We start from the raw sequence: 16,746 nt of genomic DNA, 5'->3' as shown, positions 1-16,746 counted from the left end.
AAGGAGACTTGGTGTGGACTGAAGTGGAGACAATTACATCCATGGTTGCATGTTATGTTAAAAATAAACCCTCATATTAGCCAGGCACGGTGGTGCACTCCTTTAATTGTACCAACATGGGAGACTGAGGCAAGAGGATGCCAGTTTGAGAAAAGCCTCAGTAATATAGCAAGTTCCTAAACAACTTAGAAAATAAATATTTAAAAAATAAAAGGTGCAGGGCTAGGGTTGTGGCCCAGTGTTAAAGTACTAGCACCTGCAAGGCTCTGGGTTCAATCCTCACCACCACATAAAAGTAAATAAATAAACAAATAAAATAAAGGTCTTGTGTCCTACTACAACTAAAAAAAGAAATAAAAATTAAATTTAAAATTAAAAGGGCTGTGCATGTGGCTCAGTGGTAAAGTGCTCTGAGTTTAATCCCTGTTAGCAAACAGATATATAATTAAAACAAACTCTAATATTATCTGTAACTATAATGTACTAATAAAGACAGAAAGAAAATAAAAAACATAAAGCAAAAAAAAAAGCAGTACAATTTGAGAAAATATAAGCTTAAGCAATACTCTGGTTTTGCTATTCAACAGCACAAAAGAAATGAAAAAGACAACATAGCCTATTAGTAGCATTTTTTCCCCTGAGATTTCCTAAAATTCTAAAATATGTCCAATGATAAAATCATAAAATAGAAAAGGAATATTTCACCTTATTTAGCTATAAATAAATACACTCCATAGCTAAGAAAAACCTGAGCCTCAATGTAGTAAGCAGAGCATTTCAAAGTGATGAACACAGCAAGAGCTTGTGTTGAGGGAGCATAGATGTGTCAGGCTCAAAGGGCAGGGAAGGTTCTCCCACCTGGTCCTGCTCACTGAAACACTTCATGATCACCCTCCCAGGAGACCTGGACCATGACTCCAGTCTATGAGGCTTTCAGGATTGCACAGCACTGCACTGGGGTGGGTGGTCCTTATGCTCTGGGAGAGTTTTCCTCCTTCACAACTGTGAGAGAATGCAAGGGCAGGAATCACTGCTGACCTGGCCCCTCAGCACCAGCATCCACAGGCTCACTGTCCACCTGTCTTCAAGAATAGAAACAGGGATTGGGGAGATGATATCCATAGAAGGTAGCTGTCCAGATGAGGCATGTTCCAGAAGATTCCTCAGCCCCTTCTGATGCTCTCCTGAGAGGCTGCACCCCACACCTCAGGCTGTCCTCTAGGAGGAGCTGACCCAGGGCCTCAAATTCTCTGCCCCCTACAGGATTTAGGTCACTGTTGCACCTGGGCAGCCCCAGGAAAGGATAGAAGAGTGGCTGAGAACACAGAACCTTGTGAAGAGTCTAGAGGAAACTGCTACCCAAAGACAATAAGGCATCTATGCCTGGGAAAGGCAAGGAAAGATGGACCCAAAGGGTTTTAACAGTGGAGTTCCAGTGATGTTCTCTACTTTCCCCTCTTGGCAAATGTTCACAAACAGAAACAAATCTTTAAAAAAGTATCATCCATTACCTAGCGAAAAAATGATAATTTATTACTGTGCCCACTATAATGTAATGAGGGAATCAAAGAGCTGATAATGCTGAAAACTAGAGGGGGTATCTGCAAATGTGGGAGAGAGGTACAAGTGTGTTTGTTTGTTTGTTTGTTTTTTAAATACCTTTACACAGTACCTTTAATATTTTTTATGTGGTGCTGAGGATTGAACCCAGTGCCTCATGCGTGCTAGGCGGGTGCTCTACCACTGGGCCACATTCCTAGCCCCAACAATAGGTACAAATTTAGTAGTTTACTGCCATCCATAGGATGGAACAGGCTGGGGAAAGGAAACTGAATTTGAGACCATGTCTTGTGGAAGACAGGGTGGGATACATTAGTGACTCCTGGGGAAAAAAAAGAAGGACATGGACCCCTTGACCAATAATGTTCAACACAGGAGCCCACACCTGAGGCAGGTGTGAGGCCCTCTGCCTTCACTGCACACTGAGGGCCTAGGGCTGGGGTCCAGCTACGCAGAGAGGCTTCTGCCAAAGTGGCTGCAGACCAGGCAGTGCACTGGAAACGCATCTGCCCACACCATGGCTCAGGTCTGGGTTGGAGCTGACAGTGGGAGGCCAGAGTCCAGCCACAGATGGTTCCCACCAGTTCTAATGGGCCCACCTCCCTGAGCAGTCCTGGCCCCACACACTCACCATTCCTGCCTTCTGGGGAGTCCTGATGTCCTTCCTGTGGACCTCATAGCAGCTGCAGGTCACAGGGAGACAGACCTGAGCCAGAGCCACTTGGGCCTCACGCAGCAGAGAAGACACAGACCTGGAGATGGATTCTGAGCTGTACAAGGTGAGAGATGACGGCTTCTGACTGGAAGTCCATCCCCTCCCAGCCTGCTGACTGCCCAGGGTACCACAAGGTCCCTCTCTCATCCCAGCCCAAGTAGGCACACCCTGGGACTCTGAGTGACAGGAGATGTATCAGACTCCTGGATAAATTAGGCTAGAAGGACATAGTTTTGGCCATTTTCAGGCAGAGTTTCCTTCCTGCAAGGGGACCAGTCCTACCAGGAGCGCATTTCTACTTAGGCAGTTAAGCTCTTCCCAAGGAGGTCCTGTTGTCTTCCTGCTCTCAGGAGGCCCTTCTTGCATCTTCTGCATGATCACAGAGTCATAGGTGTGGTAAGGAATTCCATGATCAGTGTCCAAGGCAGCCAACCCTGAGCTCAGAGAAGGTGGGTGTCAGGTCAGGACAGACTGGAAAGTGGGGAGACTGGCATTCATCACTTGCAAAGAGGCCTGAGCTGCATGGCCAAGGCCTCTTCTCTAACTCTCGGTCAACTAATTTTCAGCCAAGAAAATAAAAAGACAATGAGGAAATACAATTATTAAGTGCAGGAAAAACTAATTATGTGACAATAAATTGATTTAAAAAGAAAGAAAAGTAAAGACTTGAACCAGCTCAGGTAAGGTGCCTGCTTTACCCAAGTTCACAATGAAAACCCACCTGCAGAAGGGTGAACACATTCCCAAATTGGGCTCCAGAATATGACTACTGAAATGTGACCCCAGGAGGTCTCAGTCCCCAGTGGCCAGTAGGGAATAGCTAAGGATTTACCTCTGGGAGCCCAATGTGACCTCTTTCCTAATGGTTTCCCTGTTTTAGAAAATAAAACACAGGGCTGGGGTTGTGGCTCAGGGGTAAAACGTGTGTCTAGCATGTGTGAGGCATTGAGTTTGATTCTCAGCACCACATATAAATAAATAAATAATAGTCCATCAATAACTAATATACACATTATATATATATTTTTAAAAATATGTATATAATATATATATTTTTATTTTTCAGTTTTCGGTGGACACAACATCTTTATTTTATTTTTATGTGGTGCTGAGGATCGAACCCAGCGCCCTGCACATGCCAGGAGAGTGCATTACTGCTTGAGCCACATCCCCAGCCCCTAATATATATATATTTTTAAAAATAATAAAGGACAAAGGAGGAGACTGGGAAATTTGACTCTATTAAAATGAAGAACACTACCTCTAACTAGAATACAGTGAAAATATGGCTGCAGTACCAAGGAAAATATCTGTGGTCTTTACAAATGAAAATGAATTCATGTGCAAAAGACACTTCAAAAAAATAAAGAGCAAAAATGGAATGAATTAAACATGAGAAAATGGAAGCTATCTCACAGTACATAAAACTGCATCTGATGAACTCTCAATGCAAACAGTAATCAGTAAAAAGCAATACGTAATTACACAGAAAAAAATAGGAAAGCTGTGAGGAAAAATCCGTGTATGAAGTCAGAATTCACCGCACAGAGTTCAGGCATTTATTTCAATTCATCCATAATCTACAACCAGACAATGATTTCCCTACATGCACAAAATTCATAGAGCATTAACAATCATGGTCAAAACAAGAATGAAACTATCGATGGCATCAGAAAATAAATATGGAAGATCTCAAGTCTCATAAGCAGGAGAATGGTTGAGTGAACTTGGTGAACCACAGCCTCAGATAGCAGGAGTTGAGCAAGAAACACAGAAAAAGAATTCATGCACAAAGCACTTTACCGCATGAGTCACATGTCAATAGAAACATCAATTTTCTGAGAACGCTACAAACAAACCCAACACAAGTTTTGCTTTATGTAATTACAGGCAGATAAGTTATTAAGATGAATAATAATACTGACCTCTTCCAGTGCATCAGGTAGCTGAGCTTCGGGAGACAAGCAGAACTGTCTTTGGTATGAGAGTAATTATTCTCTATGTGGATGGAGAGTCCAGGTCCTTGGCATTTAGACTGTACTTCTCACTCCTCTCACCAGTAGTTCTAATGTTTTCTTTCTTTTTATTTATTTGTGAGGCTAAAGATGGAATCTACATCCTCACCTATGGCAGGCAACTGACCTGCCACTGAACTACCTCCCCTGCCCTGAGATTCCTATTACTGAAACTTAGCACTAAAAATATACATATTTCAAAAATATTCTCTACTTCTTCATAATACATAACTTGATCCATTCAGATTTTCAACCAAGAAAAATAAAAATCTTACACTCCAATCAAGGAAAAAAATTCTAGCATATTTGGGGACAAACAATGGAATTGTATGGCAGCAAGATATAATACAGGGAATAACAAGAACCAGTTCAGGGAAGCTGCCTTTCTCCCACAGTTCACCAGGAACCCCGCTCAGTGGCTAAACACATTTCCAAGCTTGGGGACGACTCTCACAGTGGATGCAGTCCAGCTCCTCCTAGGGAATGAGAAAAACATGAGCATCTGGGACATTTGGTTCTGGCAGGTCACTGTGCTCTCCTCTCCCCAGAGTGAAATATTCCCTCTGCACGAAATCAATTCTCACTGTCACCCAAGCACCCACCAGCAGGCACATGAGGGTCCTGGCCTGTGAGGCCTCTTCCCTGAAATCCTTTCTGACACCTAAAGTATGAGGCTGCTGAACACCAATCCATTCTCCAAACCCACTGGTCATTCAAAAGTTCAATTCTGACACCACCAGTCAGCACAAACCCTAGTTCAGGGTCAGCTCCACAACACTGCCCCAATGTAGATGCCAGCTGCAGGGCAGGAGGGCCAGCCACACTGCTGAAAGCCAAGAACTACAAACTGGGACTCCCATCACCCCCTCCTCAACTTCAATGATTTGATTTTAGCAAAGCACATCACTTAGGTTCAATTTACTATAAAGGACACAACTTAGGATTAGTAAAATGAAAAGATATGTAAGAAAAAGAAAGTACCAAAGGGACTCCTGTGAAAGATCTATGTATGAAGAACCCCCGTTTTCTTCATTCTGCTAGAGCAGTTCTTGCAGAAAGACACCCTTCCCATTATGACTCAGAGGACACTTTCTTTTTAACCCTGATCCTGAAAAACACCTCCCCTATTTTTCCCCCATGAGCACACATGAATTGAGCACATTTCTCTTCAGTGATCAGAACAAATACTTGTTAATCAAACTTGACTCAAATTTCCCTCCTTCCTCCAGGACCCTGAACTCTGACCCACTGGCAGCTGGAAACAACATACAGCCTCCTTCCTAACCCCTCCTGAGAACAGGCTGACTTCTGAGGAAACACTCACTGACCTGGGATCTGACCTGCCCATCTCCTCGCTGCCCTCCCCTCCAGCTTCTTCCTAATCCTGTTTGTCCCTCCCTAGGAAAGCAGCCCTTTTCTGCAGGAGCTGTGGGTGCTTGCAGAGCTTACCATGGTTCTCGCCCCTCCTGCAGTGCTCCTTTAGCATAAAGTTGCTTCTCACCTGAATGTGTTTCATTGCACACTCTGAGAACAACCCTGGGCAATATCAATTGCATCCTCAGAAATGGCTTCTCCTTAGCCTTCCAATCTGGTGATGATCACATCTGCCTGAGGACCCCAGGTTTCCAGAGCTCTGTAGCTTCTCAGTCTAAAGGACTCCTTCCAGGGTTGGTGTGAGCAGCCTGGGCCTCTGGAGGGGAGGCTGCACAGAAAGCTCTCACTGGACCTTCAGTGACCTCTTCTTGCAGGACCAATTCTGGCCTTGGTTTATAGTTACTAGGATCAAGGATCTCTTTTCTCAAATTGTCAATCAAAAGAGATAAGTGTTATAAGAATCCAGGGGGGAAATCACTCAAATTCAGTGTTTATGTTTATAGGAGGAATTGCATAGCTCTGGTCAACAAAATCAGTGTTAAACATTCACCTGCAGTTCACAAGGTACAGAACAGACCATCCACTGCCAAGCCCCTGCAAGTACAGGAGCTGATGTTTTGGTGAATCTTTGTAATGAACCAATTCATCCACCCACAATGTATTGGGGAAATGTACTAATTTTCTGCAAACACATTGGAACAAGATCGTCTCTTGCATGAATAACTATCCCAAAATTTTCAGAAGCACTTTATGTAGAGAGAAGAGAAAAATAGTTATGTGTAATGGGCACTTCTAGCAACCGAATAACAAATGAGGTTGTTATTAGGTCTGGCTCACCAAGACCCTTGAATACTTCGTGCTATGCCTCCAGCTCAACAAGTGTGCTGATCCCCTGGTATCAGGTATACGATGTTCTTCTTCAGTTGGTCTTCCCCACCCCTTTTTGTTGCTTGTAAATCTCAAGAATACATGTAGGATGTGGACGTAGAATAATGAAAAGCAATCTCATGAGATGACAAGCCAAACTGTCTCTTGGAGAAGGAGAAATGTGGGAAGGCAAAAGTTAAGAGGCAGCAGAATGGGAAGTAGAAAGAGATGGGGAGAGAGCCCACTGACAATGTCCCTCACTGGCCCAGGGTCCTGTACAATGAGATGGAGTCTTTAAAGGTTTTGTCTCTTGAGGCCACATTAGAGTAAATGTCTCTGTTCTTATTTTCAATGAATCCCCAAAGGATAATTGAAAATAATATTGGGATGAGGTATTGGAGGAAATTGTTGACATTCTCACATCTGGAGGGTAGGTGAAGGGAAGGCATGAATATTATTCACATATTTGACCTTGTGTTTTCAGTTTCCTGGTGTGGACACTGAGGTTAAGGGAATGGGGAACAGTGTCCCAGAAGGCAAGATACGTAAAATTCCTGAATTCTAACTGCTCCTACTGTGGAATCTGCATAATATACTAACTTCCTTCCTGTGTATTCAGAGGCAGACAACTGTAAACAGAAATTGCATTAGGGGATAAGCAATTAGAAATTTATGTTGATTGACTAAATATGCTATATGGTCACATGATTCATTTAATCCACATTCAGTGATTTATTAATATGAAAATGAATCCTAAAGTTTGAAAGAGCTAACTACTAAAGAATAATAATACTTAAATTTACAAATTTGTAAATAAGTTTCTGATATTTGAGGGTATCATGTTCTTAAAACATGAACATGTTCCACCAGAGAAACAAGACAAAGAGATTACAATAGAATTCAAAGAGATAAACCCACACAGATTGTCATTTGATCCTGGACAAGTGTGCCAAAAATATATTAGAGAAAGAACAGCCTTTTATTTACTTATTTTTTTTAAGGGAGAGTGAGGGGGGGGACAGAAAGAGAGAGAGAGAGAGAGAAAATTTTAACATTTATTTATTTTTTCTTAGTTCTTGGCGGACACAACATCTTCGTTTGTATGTGGTGCTGAGGATTGAACCCGGGCCTCACGCATGCCAGGAGAGCACGCTACCGCTTGAGCCACATCCCCAGCCCCAAAGAACAGCCTTTATTAAAAAAAAAAAAATGTGCTGGGAAAACTTGTTATCCATTTGTAGAAGAATGAGACTGAATCCCTGTCCCTCACCTTGCACAAAATTCAATTCATGGATGAAAGGGCTTGAGTTAGATGATAAGCTATGAATTCCTAGGAGAAAACAGTCAACACTGCAACATGGTTGCAAGCAACAATTTTCTCAAGAGAATTCCTGAATGTTGAGAACTAACTTGATGAATTAATAAATGGGATGACATCAAATTCAGAATTTTCTGCAAGACAAAACAAACAAAAATGTGGATAACCCATAGGAAGAGAATAAATTTTCTGAGAGAATAGTAGTATCCAGTATGCATAAAGAACTCCAGCATCTTATAATCAAAAATAACCAAATTAATAAAGAATTCAAATAAGTAAACACTTATTAAAAGAAGAAATACATTTGACCATATGTATGTATGTATGTATATATATATATATATATACACACACACATATAATGAGAAAAAATATATGTATACAGATATAATGCACACACACATATATAATGATAAATTTACCATCATTAGGAATTAGGGAAATGAAAATCAAAACTACACTACATTTCATCTCACTTTGTATAGAATGGCAGTCATTTGAATACAAACAATAATAAATCCTGGAGATATTGTGGAATAAAATTGATACATTCACACCCTTGGAGGGATTGTAACTGTGGAAATCAGTAGGAAGTTCCTCAAAACACTAGGAATGAAAAATCACATGATACAGCTATATCATCACTTGGTATTTAACATAAAATATTGAAGTTAGGATATTATAGTGATACATGCATGGCCAGATTTAAAGGAGCACAACTTAAAATATGGAACTGGCCTCGATGTGTACCAGTAGATGTATGGATAAGAAAATGGGGGGTTGGGGCTGGGGATGTGGCTCAAGTGGTAGCGCGCTCGCCTGGCATGCGTGCAGCCTGGGTTCGATCCTCAGCACCACATACCAACAAAGATGTTGTGTCCGCCGAGAACTAAAAAATAAATATTAAAAATTAAAAAAAAATGTGGGGTATATCCACAGTAGAAGCTCATTCAGTCATAAAGAAGGATGAAATTGTTATTTATAGGAGAATGTATGGAACAGGAGAATGTATGTGAAGTGAAAAAAGTCAACTCAGAAAGTCAAGGTTCATGTTTTCCCTCATGTGTGGAAGCTACAAAGAAAGGAAATATATAGAGGGAGCTCTTATGACAATCAGAGGGAGATCAGTAGAGGAAGGGACCAGGCACAAGGAGGAGGGAAGGATAAGGAAAAAGAAGAGATGCTGGGAGAATAATGGCAAAGTTATATTGTTCCGTTTTGTGCATGTGTGACTGCCTTACAACATCACAGCATTACGTGTAAGTATCATGCACTAAGGAAAATGCAGGAAAAAAGAAAGGGTACATTCCAGCTAATCTGCAATCCCAGTGTCTGTAAATCTGTAGGTTTAACAAATTCTTCACTGGGGTCCTTATATAGGCAGGCAAGGAGACCTGCTTTATAGTTTTCAGAAGTTCTCTGCATCCTATACCTCCCCTCCTGTTGGAGGCGACCCCAAGGAGGAGTTCCCCTCTCAGGGCCAGTGCCAACTGGGAATCACAGCATGCATGGGAAGGCAAATAGAGAGTGAAGGTTGCAGGTTCCCTCTGGGGTACCTTCATCCCCAAATTTGGAAACAGTAGCCAGCTCCAGGAGAGTTGCTCCCTATGTGCATATCCTGACCTATGCTGGGTTATAATGTCCATCAGCTTCGCTACTGGACTGTGGCAACTCATGCTTGTGCTGTTGTCAACCAGGCAGGTGTCCCAAGCCAGTCATCACTACATAGGGCTCCTCATTGTTTCACAAGAGAAATATTGAGAAAGTGGTGACATAAAATGATAACGTAGCTTTTAAGGAAATAAGAAATTATTTTATTCTGAGGCAAACTAAGAAATTAGTTTATTAGTTTTATCATGGCCTTGATAATACACAGATTCATGTTACTGTTCATAACAAGTTCCACCATGGAAGTGCTTTGATGAACTTTTATATCCATGGAACAAAGACCATGAATCTGTAGGTTTAATAAATTCTTCACTGGGGTCCTTATATAGGCAGGCAAGGAGACCTACTTTATAGTTTTCAGAAATTATCTTGTAGAATTTGTAGCTTTAAGATTGATATAGGGAAGAGGTTGGCTAAGCTTAGTGATACATTTTCATAATATCACAAGGATGTTTGATGAGATAAAATAGTTGAAAATACACAGCTTTTTTTTTTTTTTTGTATCAAGGATTGGGTTCAGGGGCACCCAACCACTGAGCCACATCCCCAGGCCTATTTTATATTTTATTTAGAGAAAGGGTCACACTGAGTTGCTTAGCAACTCGCTTTTTGCTCAGGCTCATTTTCAACTCATGATCCTCTTGTCTCAGCCACCCAAGCTTGTGCCACCATGCCTGGCAAACAAAGCTTTTAAAGGCATGAGATAGCCCAAAATACTTATGTTTCTTGTCATTTGCAATTTTCCTCCCTCCACAGTCATGAGGGTCTGCTTTATCAAGATCTTATACTGTGCAGGATCTCCAATACATATGCCTGCTTCAGAGAAGTTCAGCTTCATAGTGGACTCTTTGGGCTAAGTACCAAAATGTGCATACAGAGCTTGAAAGCCTCAATCATAGCATTTGATAGAGAGTCTGAGAGGAAGGAATGTAGTCTTCTGGAAAAGGAAATAGTTCTAAAGCCTTCAAGGAAGCAATCCCTGCATGATGTTAGTGATACTAGCCATTGTGAGCTCGTTCTCAGCTTTAGTCATTTCCATCCTCTGCATCTGACAGCATTCCCCTCCAACATAAAATAGGTATAATATATCCAAAGTACACATGATCAAGATTATACTGTGAAGAAAATGTGGAATGGTTAGACATCCAAACCTCTTTGTACATCATCATTCTCTGATGGGACTGACAGTATGTTTCCCCCTATATGCACAGTTATCTGTACTTTGTGAATTACTTCACTTGATGTTTGGAGTATTTAATTCATTATCAGTTTGACTTTTTTCTCCTGGCCAATTTGAGTCCATGGCCATAGATTCGTGTTCAGTACCTGGTTCTAAGAAAGGTTTATCTTTAATGTCCAAATTATTGTAACTCTTATTCCCTCTATATGTACAGTTTTTATAAGATTCAAAATCTTTGGGAATCCCATATGACAGTCAACAGAGTAGAAGTGACAGTGAGGTGGTAGAATTCCATAGGTCATAGTGCTCCCAAGCATTTTCTGCAGCTGATGATAGTATTTACATCATCTGGAATTTTGGATTCAAAAAATTGTTCCTATAAATAGTAGTTCATTTGGGTGATTAATAAGGTTTGGTGCAGACTTTGGGATGTGTACCACAATGACAAGGAGTGGATCTCCACTCAGGTTTATTGCACTGGGAAACAGATTCAGCTGCAATAAGTTTACAATTATATTTGTCATATAAAATTTGTCATAACTTATTGTCTCCAGGAATAATGATAAAACTGTTATGCAGTTGACTAGACCCACATTAGCATGCTTTCTTTTTTCCTTTGCATAGGAAGAAAGTTTGTTTTGGCTGGAAAGGCTTTGTGTATGAAATAGAGATTCCCAAAGGAGTGTTGGTAGGTTTGGATCCGTGGTGTGCTCCAAAAGTTGCTGTTAATTCAGAAATATCCAGAGGTGAAATGATTAGATTATGAAAGCTGTGATCTTATCAATTCATTCTAGTTTGGATGAACTGACTGAGTGGTAAAAGCAGATAGGTGGGGTGTAGGTAGGTGGAATGAGTCACTGGAGCATGTCCTGGAAGGGTTATTCTTCCTGGAGCACCTCTCTCTCTCCCCCTCCCTCTCTCTCCCCTTCTTGGCCCCACCATGACCCAAGCAGCTTCCATCAGGTTGGTTCTTCCACCCAATTGTGCTGCCTCTCCTTGAGCCCAGAGCAAAGTAGTCAGCCATTTGTGGTCTGAGACCTCTGAAACCAGGAGTCCCAAATCAACCTTCCTCCTTTACATTGTTTATGTTGGATATTTTGGTCACAGTGATGCAGAAAGTGAACAAAATACAGTTCCTTTCTGGTAGACGTGGTGTAGATTGGAGGTGTCTTGCAAAAGCTCACATGTGTGACACTGGAAGTTGGTTTAGAGGTGAAATGATGGGGTGATGAGCATTTTTACCTGATCAGCTCACTAATCCACTTTAATGGATTACCTTGGTGGCAATTTAAGAGGTAGGGTGTGGCTGGTGGAGATAGGTAGCTGGGGATGTGGCTTTGCAGGCTATATTTTGTCCTTGGTGAAGGCAGTCCTCTCTTTCTGCTTCCTGAGTGCTACATCCTGAGCTGCTTTTCTTCTCCATGCCCTTCTGACATGGTGTTCTGCCTCACATTGGGCCCCGAGCAAGGGAGTCAGCTGTCCATGGACTCAGACCTCTGAAACCAGGAGCAGCAAATAAACTACCAGCTCTAAAGTTGTTGTCAGATCTTCTAGTCATGGCAGCCAAAAAAAAAAAAAACCGATTAAAATAGTAGATTTGGGCTGGGGTTGTGGCTCAGTGGCAGAGTGCTTGCCTCACACATGTGAGGCACTGGGTTCAATCCTCAGTACCACTCAAAAATAAATTAACAAAAATCAATATATTGTGTTCGTGTATAAATAAAAAATATTAAAAAAAGGAAAATAGTAGATTTATAGGCATGGTGGTGCATGCCTGTAATCCCAGCAGCTGAGGAGGCTCCGGAAGAAGAATTATGAGTTCAAAACCAGCCTCAGCAAAAGCTAGGTTCTCAGCAACTCAGTGAGACCCTGTTTCTTTAAAAAAAAAAAAAAAATAGAAAATAGGACTGGAGATGTGGCTCAGTGGTTAAGTGCCCCTGAGTTTAATCCCTGGTACCTTCTCCCCCAAAAATGGGGTTTTACCAGCTAAAACCTGGAATTTTACTGAAATATAATTAAATTATGAGAGAATTATTACTTAGGGTTAATGTAAAACCTGAATCTTTTGAAGTTTAAATTTTGGTTCCACTGAAGTAGGAAATTTGAGATAAAGAAAAAAGATATTTGTAACAAAACATGACTTATGTGAGGTTATAATGTCATAGTATGTAGTTAACTGAAACTGTTGAGTTTAACATTATTCTTGACATTTTATTTTATTTTATTTTATTGGTTATTCAAAACATTACAAAGCTCATGACATATTATCTTCCATACATTTGATTCAAGTGGTTATGAACTCCCATTTTTTACCCCAAATATAAGTTGCAGAATCACATCGGTTACACATCCATGTTTTTGCATAATACCATATTAATGACTGTTGTATTCTGCTACCTTTCCTGTCCCCTAGTATCCCCCCTCCCCTTCCCTCTCATCTTCCCTCTCTACCCCATCTGCTGTTGTTTAATTCTCTCCCTTGTTTTTTTTCCCTTTTCCCTCACAAACTCTTATATGTAATTTTGTGTAACAATGAGGGTCTCCTTCCATTTCCATATAGTTTCCCTTCTCTCTCCCTTTCTCTCCCCCCACTCGTCTCTGTTTAATGTTAATCTTTTCCTCATGCTCTTCTTCCCTGTTCTGATCTTAGTTGTTCTCTTTATATCAAAGAAGACATTTGGCATTTGTTTTTTAAGGATTGGCCTAGCTTCACTTAGCATAATCTGCTCTAATGCCATCCATTTCCCTGCAAAATCCATGATTTTGTCATTTTTTAGTGCTACGTAATACTCCATTGTGTATAAATGCCACCGTTTTTTAATCCATTCATCTATTGAAGGGCATCTAAGTTGATTCCAAAGTCTAGCTATTGTGAATTGTACTGCTATAATCATTGATGTGGCAGTATCCCTATAGTATGCTCTTTTAAGGTCCTCAGGGAATAGACCGAGAAGGGCGATAGCTGGGTCAAATGGTGGTTCCATTCCCAGCTTTCCTAGGAATCTCCATACTGCTTTCCATATTTGCAGTCCCACCAGCAGTGTACAAGTGTACCCTTTTCCCCACATCCTAGACTGCACTTATTGTTGCTTGACTTCATAATGGCTGCCAATCTTACTGGAGTGAGATGGTATCTTAGGGTGGTTTTGATTTGCATTTCTCTGACTGCTAGAGATGGTGAGCATTTTTTCATGTACTTATTGATTGATTGTATGTCCTCCTCTGAGAAGTGTCTGTTCAGGTCCTTGGCCCATTTGTTGATAGGGTTGTTTGTTATCTTATTGTTTAATTTTTTGAGTTCTTTGTATATTCTGGATATTAGGGCTCTATCTGAAGTGTGAGGAGTAAAAATTTGTTCCCAGGATGTAGGTTCCCTATTTACCTCTCTTATTGTTTCTCTTACTGAGAAAAAAAACTTTTTAGTTTAAGTAAGTCCCATTTGTTTATTCTTGTATTTAACTCTTGGGCTATAGGCGTCCTATTAAGGAATTTGGAGCCCGACCCCACAATATGTAGATCAGAGCCAACTTTTTCTTCTAGCAGGTGCAGAGTCTCTGATTTGATATCAAGCTCCTTGATCCATTTTGAATTAACTTTTGTGCAACACGAGAGAAAGGGGTTCAGCTTCATTTTGTTGCATATAGATTTCCAGTTTTCTCAGCACCATTTGTTGAAGATGCTATCCTTTTTCCATTGCAAGCTTTTAGAGCCTTTATCAAATATAAGAAAGTTGTAATTTGTGGATTGGTCTCTGTGTCCTCTATTCTGTACCATTGGTCCACCTGCCTGTTTTGGTACCAGTTATTCTTGACATTTAACAAAATATGTCAAGGAAAATCTTACCACCTAGGCACACATATGGCAGATATGATGTTAAGATAACAATAAACAAGAAGTAACATATTTTCTATAAGCAATTAGCACAAAAGCAATCTATTATTAGCAGAATTTCCTGCTCCTTTTTCCACTTTTTTTCTTTTCTGAGCCAACTCCTTCAAGTTTACATTCTAGGACTGACAGCTATCAGGTTCTAGAAAGGCAGGGTAGAAAATTGACATCTAAAAGCTCAGAGCTTGGGCTTCAGGCTCAGCATTGTGTCAAGTACCATCATTTGCCCAATCAGATGAAAGTGTGTGTAGGTGAAGAGTCTTTAAGACAGGACAAGGGGCTGGGCCTGGGGCTCAGTGCTAGAGCTTGCCTAGGGAGCCTGGTAGGTGGGGAGAATGGCAGATGGACAGACATGCCATATCTTCCTCCCACAGGAAGGCTGAGTTTTGAAGGCTGCTCCTTAAAAGGGATGAGAGACATGTCCCAGACCACCTGGGTTGAAGAGGTGATCTGGGCCTCTGCAGAGTCCCCTGCAAGAACCATTTCTAGGAGAGTGACAATCTAGGCCTGAGTAAGTCCCCTGTCCCCACATTTCATGAGCACCCAGGGTCCATAAGAGAAAATGTAGTGAGCAACTTGGTTCCAAGTCTGCCACAGTCTTTTTCCTGGCTGCTTGAGTGCACACAGTTTGGGGCTCTGACCTTCTAGAAGAGTCTCAACAGGAAGGTGACACCCACAGAGGTATGGGTAGCCCTGCTGGATGACTGTGTTCCCTGGTCACAAGGGCTTGGGAGTTGAGGTGGCCTGTCCTCTGGCAACAAGGGCAGCCCAACAGCCCAGGGTTCCCTGGGAGGGCGATTTGAAATGGAACGTGAGGATTGAGACTCTGCTGCCTGCCCCCAGTGCCATCCAGTACATCTTGGATGCCTGGCCAGACAAGAACCCAGAGGAGTTCTGTCAGCTCCCAATTTGGCCCAGTTTCAAAGTGAAATATATAGAGGGCCTGGGGGTGGGTTGCCTTGGTCTTGGTGAAGCTTAGACTACACATGGGCCCTAGGATACAGACTTCTGGACAGGATCCTGGCTCCATCACTGGCCCATGTGATGGGTGTGTCTCACCAGAGACTTGGTTTCCTCCTGTGTGAAGGGGCGATGCTGTGATCATCCTCGTTTGTCTACCTGAGTGGACAAAACACCAAGGGTGTGGGAATGCAGTTTATCAGGGCCAATGTGAAGATGATCCCCAGGAGAATGAAGTTCTGACCACCTAGAATGTGTGCTCTGGAAATGGCATCTGAGTGATCTCGGTTTATAGATCATTAAGGAAAACAATGGAGGAAAAATAGAAGGAGGAGGTGGTAGCACACCTGTGGCTGTGCTGTGCTGACTGAGGACAGTAGCACAGGGGTGGTGGTGAGAATAGTGGTAAATTTGTCCTCTACAGCTTTGGAGTTGTTTTGTTGCCTCACTTCAGTCCTTCTCGAATTAAGAAATCCTGGGATGGGGTTGTGGCTCAGTGGTAGAGAGCTTGTCTAGCATGTGTAAGGCACTAGGTACGATTCTCACATACAAATAATAAAAATAACGGTACAGTGGCAACTAAAAAATATTAAAAGCAAAAAAGGAGAGAAAAGAAATCCTGCAGAAGTGTGACGTGTGTGGGAAGGTTCCCCCTGCCTGGCTCCTGCAGGATCATAGGGCTGCACTGCTCTCAGAGTCCAAGTTAGCCTCAGACTGTGTCACCTGGGCAGTGAGTGGAAACAGGTCCTCACATCCCCCAGGCTCCAGAGGTGTGGGGTGTTTGCACAGAGCCTGTCAATAACCTTGGATAAACAGCTGAGATAACACTGCAGGAACCATATCCTGATCCAGGACAAGGGCAGCCTTTCCATCATGCTGGAAGAAGAGGTAGCATCCAAAGGAGCCACGTGGAAATAATGGATGTGCACATTTATGTTCACACCTCACCCAGCAGACATTGTGCTGATGGTGAGGCCAGGGGCACATGTGAGAAGCAGTTGAAGGAGAGGGGCAGCTTCTCCCTGGTGCGCATGAAAGAGTGCAGGCCTCTAAGTCATTCTCTGTACTCAGGGACTCACACATGTCTGGAGACCGCTCCACAGCACTGAGTAGCATCACCATGTGGATGACAGCCCAATGACAGGCAGCTGGGTCAGTGGACATGGGTCTGCATGATTGAATAGCCATGAAGTGTGCAATC

General features: G+C 42.0%; 1 protein-coding gene across 11 annotated transcripts in view; it reads left to right on the top strand.

Moving 5' to 3' along the window:
- LOC101975474 (uncharacterized) overlaps positions 1–16,746 on the top strand; it is a 76,648-nt gene that overhangs the window by 17,269 nt on the left and 42,633 nt on the right. The gene's annotated exons all lie outside the window — the stretch shown is intronic.

This window comes from Ictidomys tridecemlineatus, chromosome 1 (genome assembly GCF_052094955.1).
Source record: "Ictidomys tridecemlineatus isolate mIctTri1 chromosome 1, mIctTri1.hap1, whole genome shotgun sequence".
NCBI classification, from domain to species: Eukaryota; Metazoa; Chordata; class Mammalia; order Rodentia; family Sciuridae; genus Ictidomys; species Ictidomys tridecemlineatus.
The sequence above is the reverse complement of the archived record's forward strand: the minus strand, read 5'-3'. Positions and strand labels throughout refer to the sequence as shown.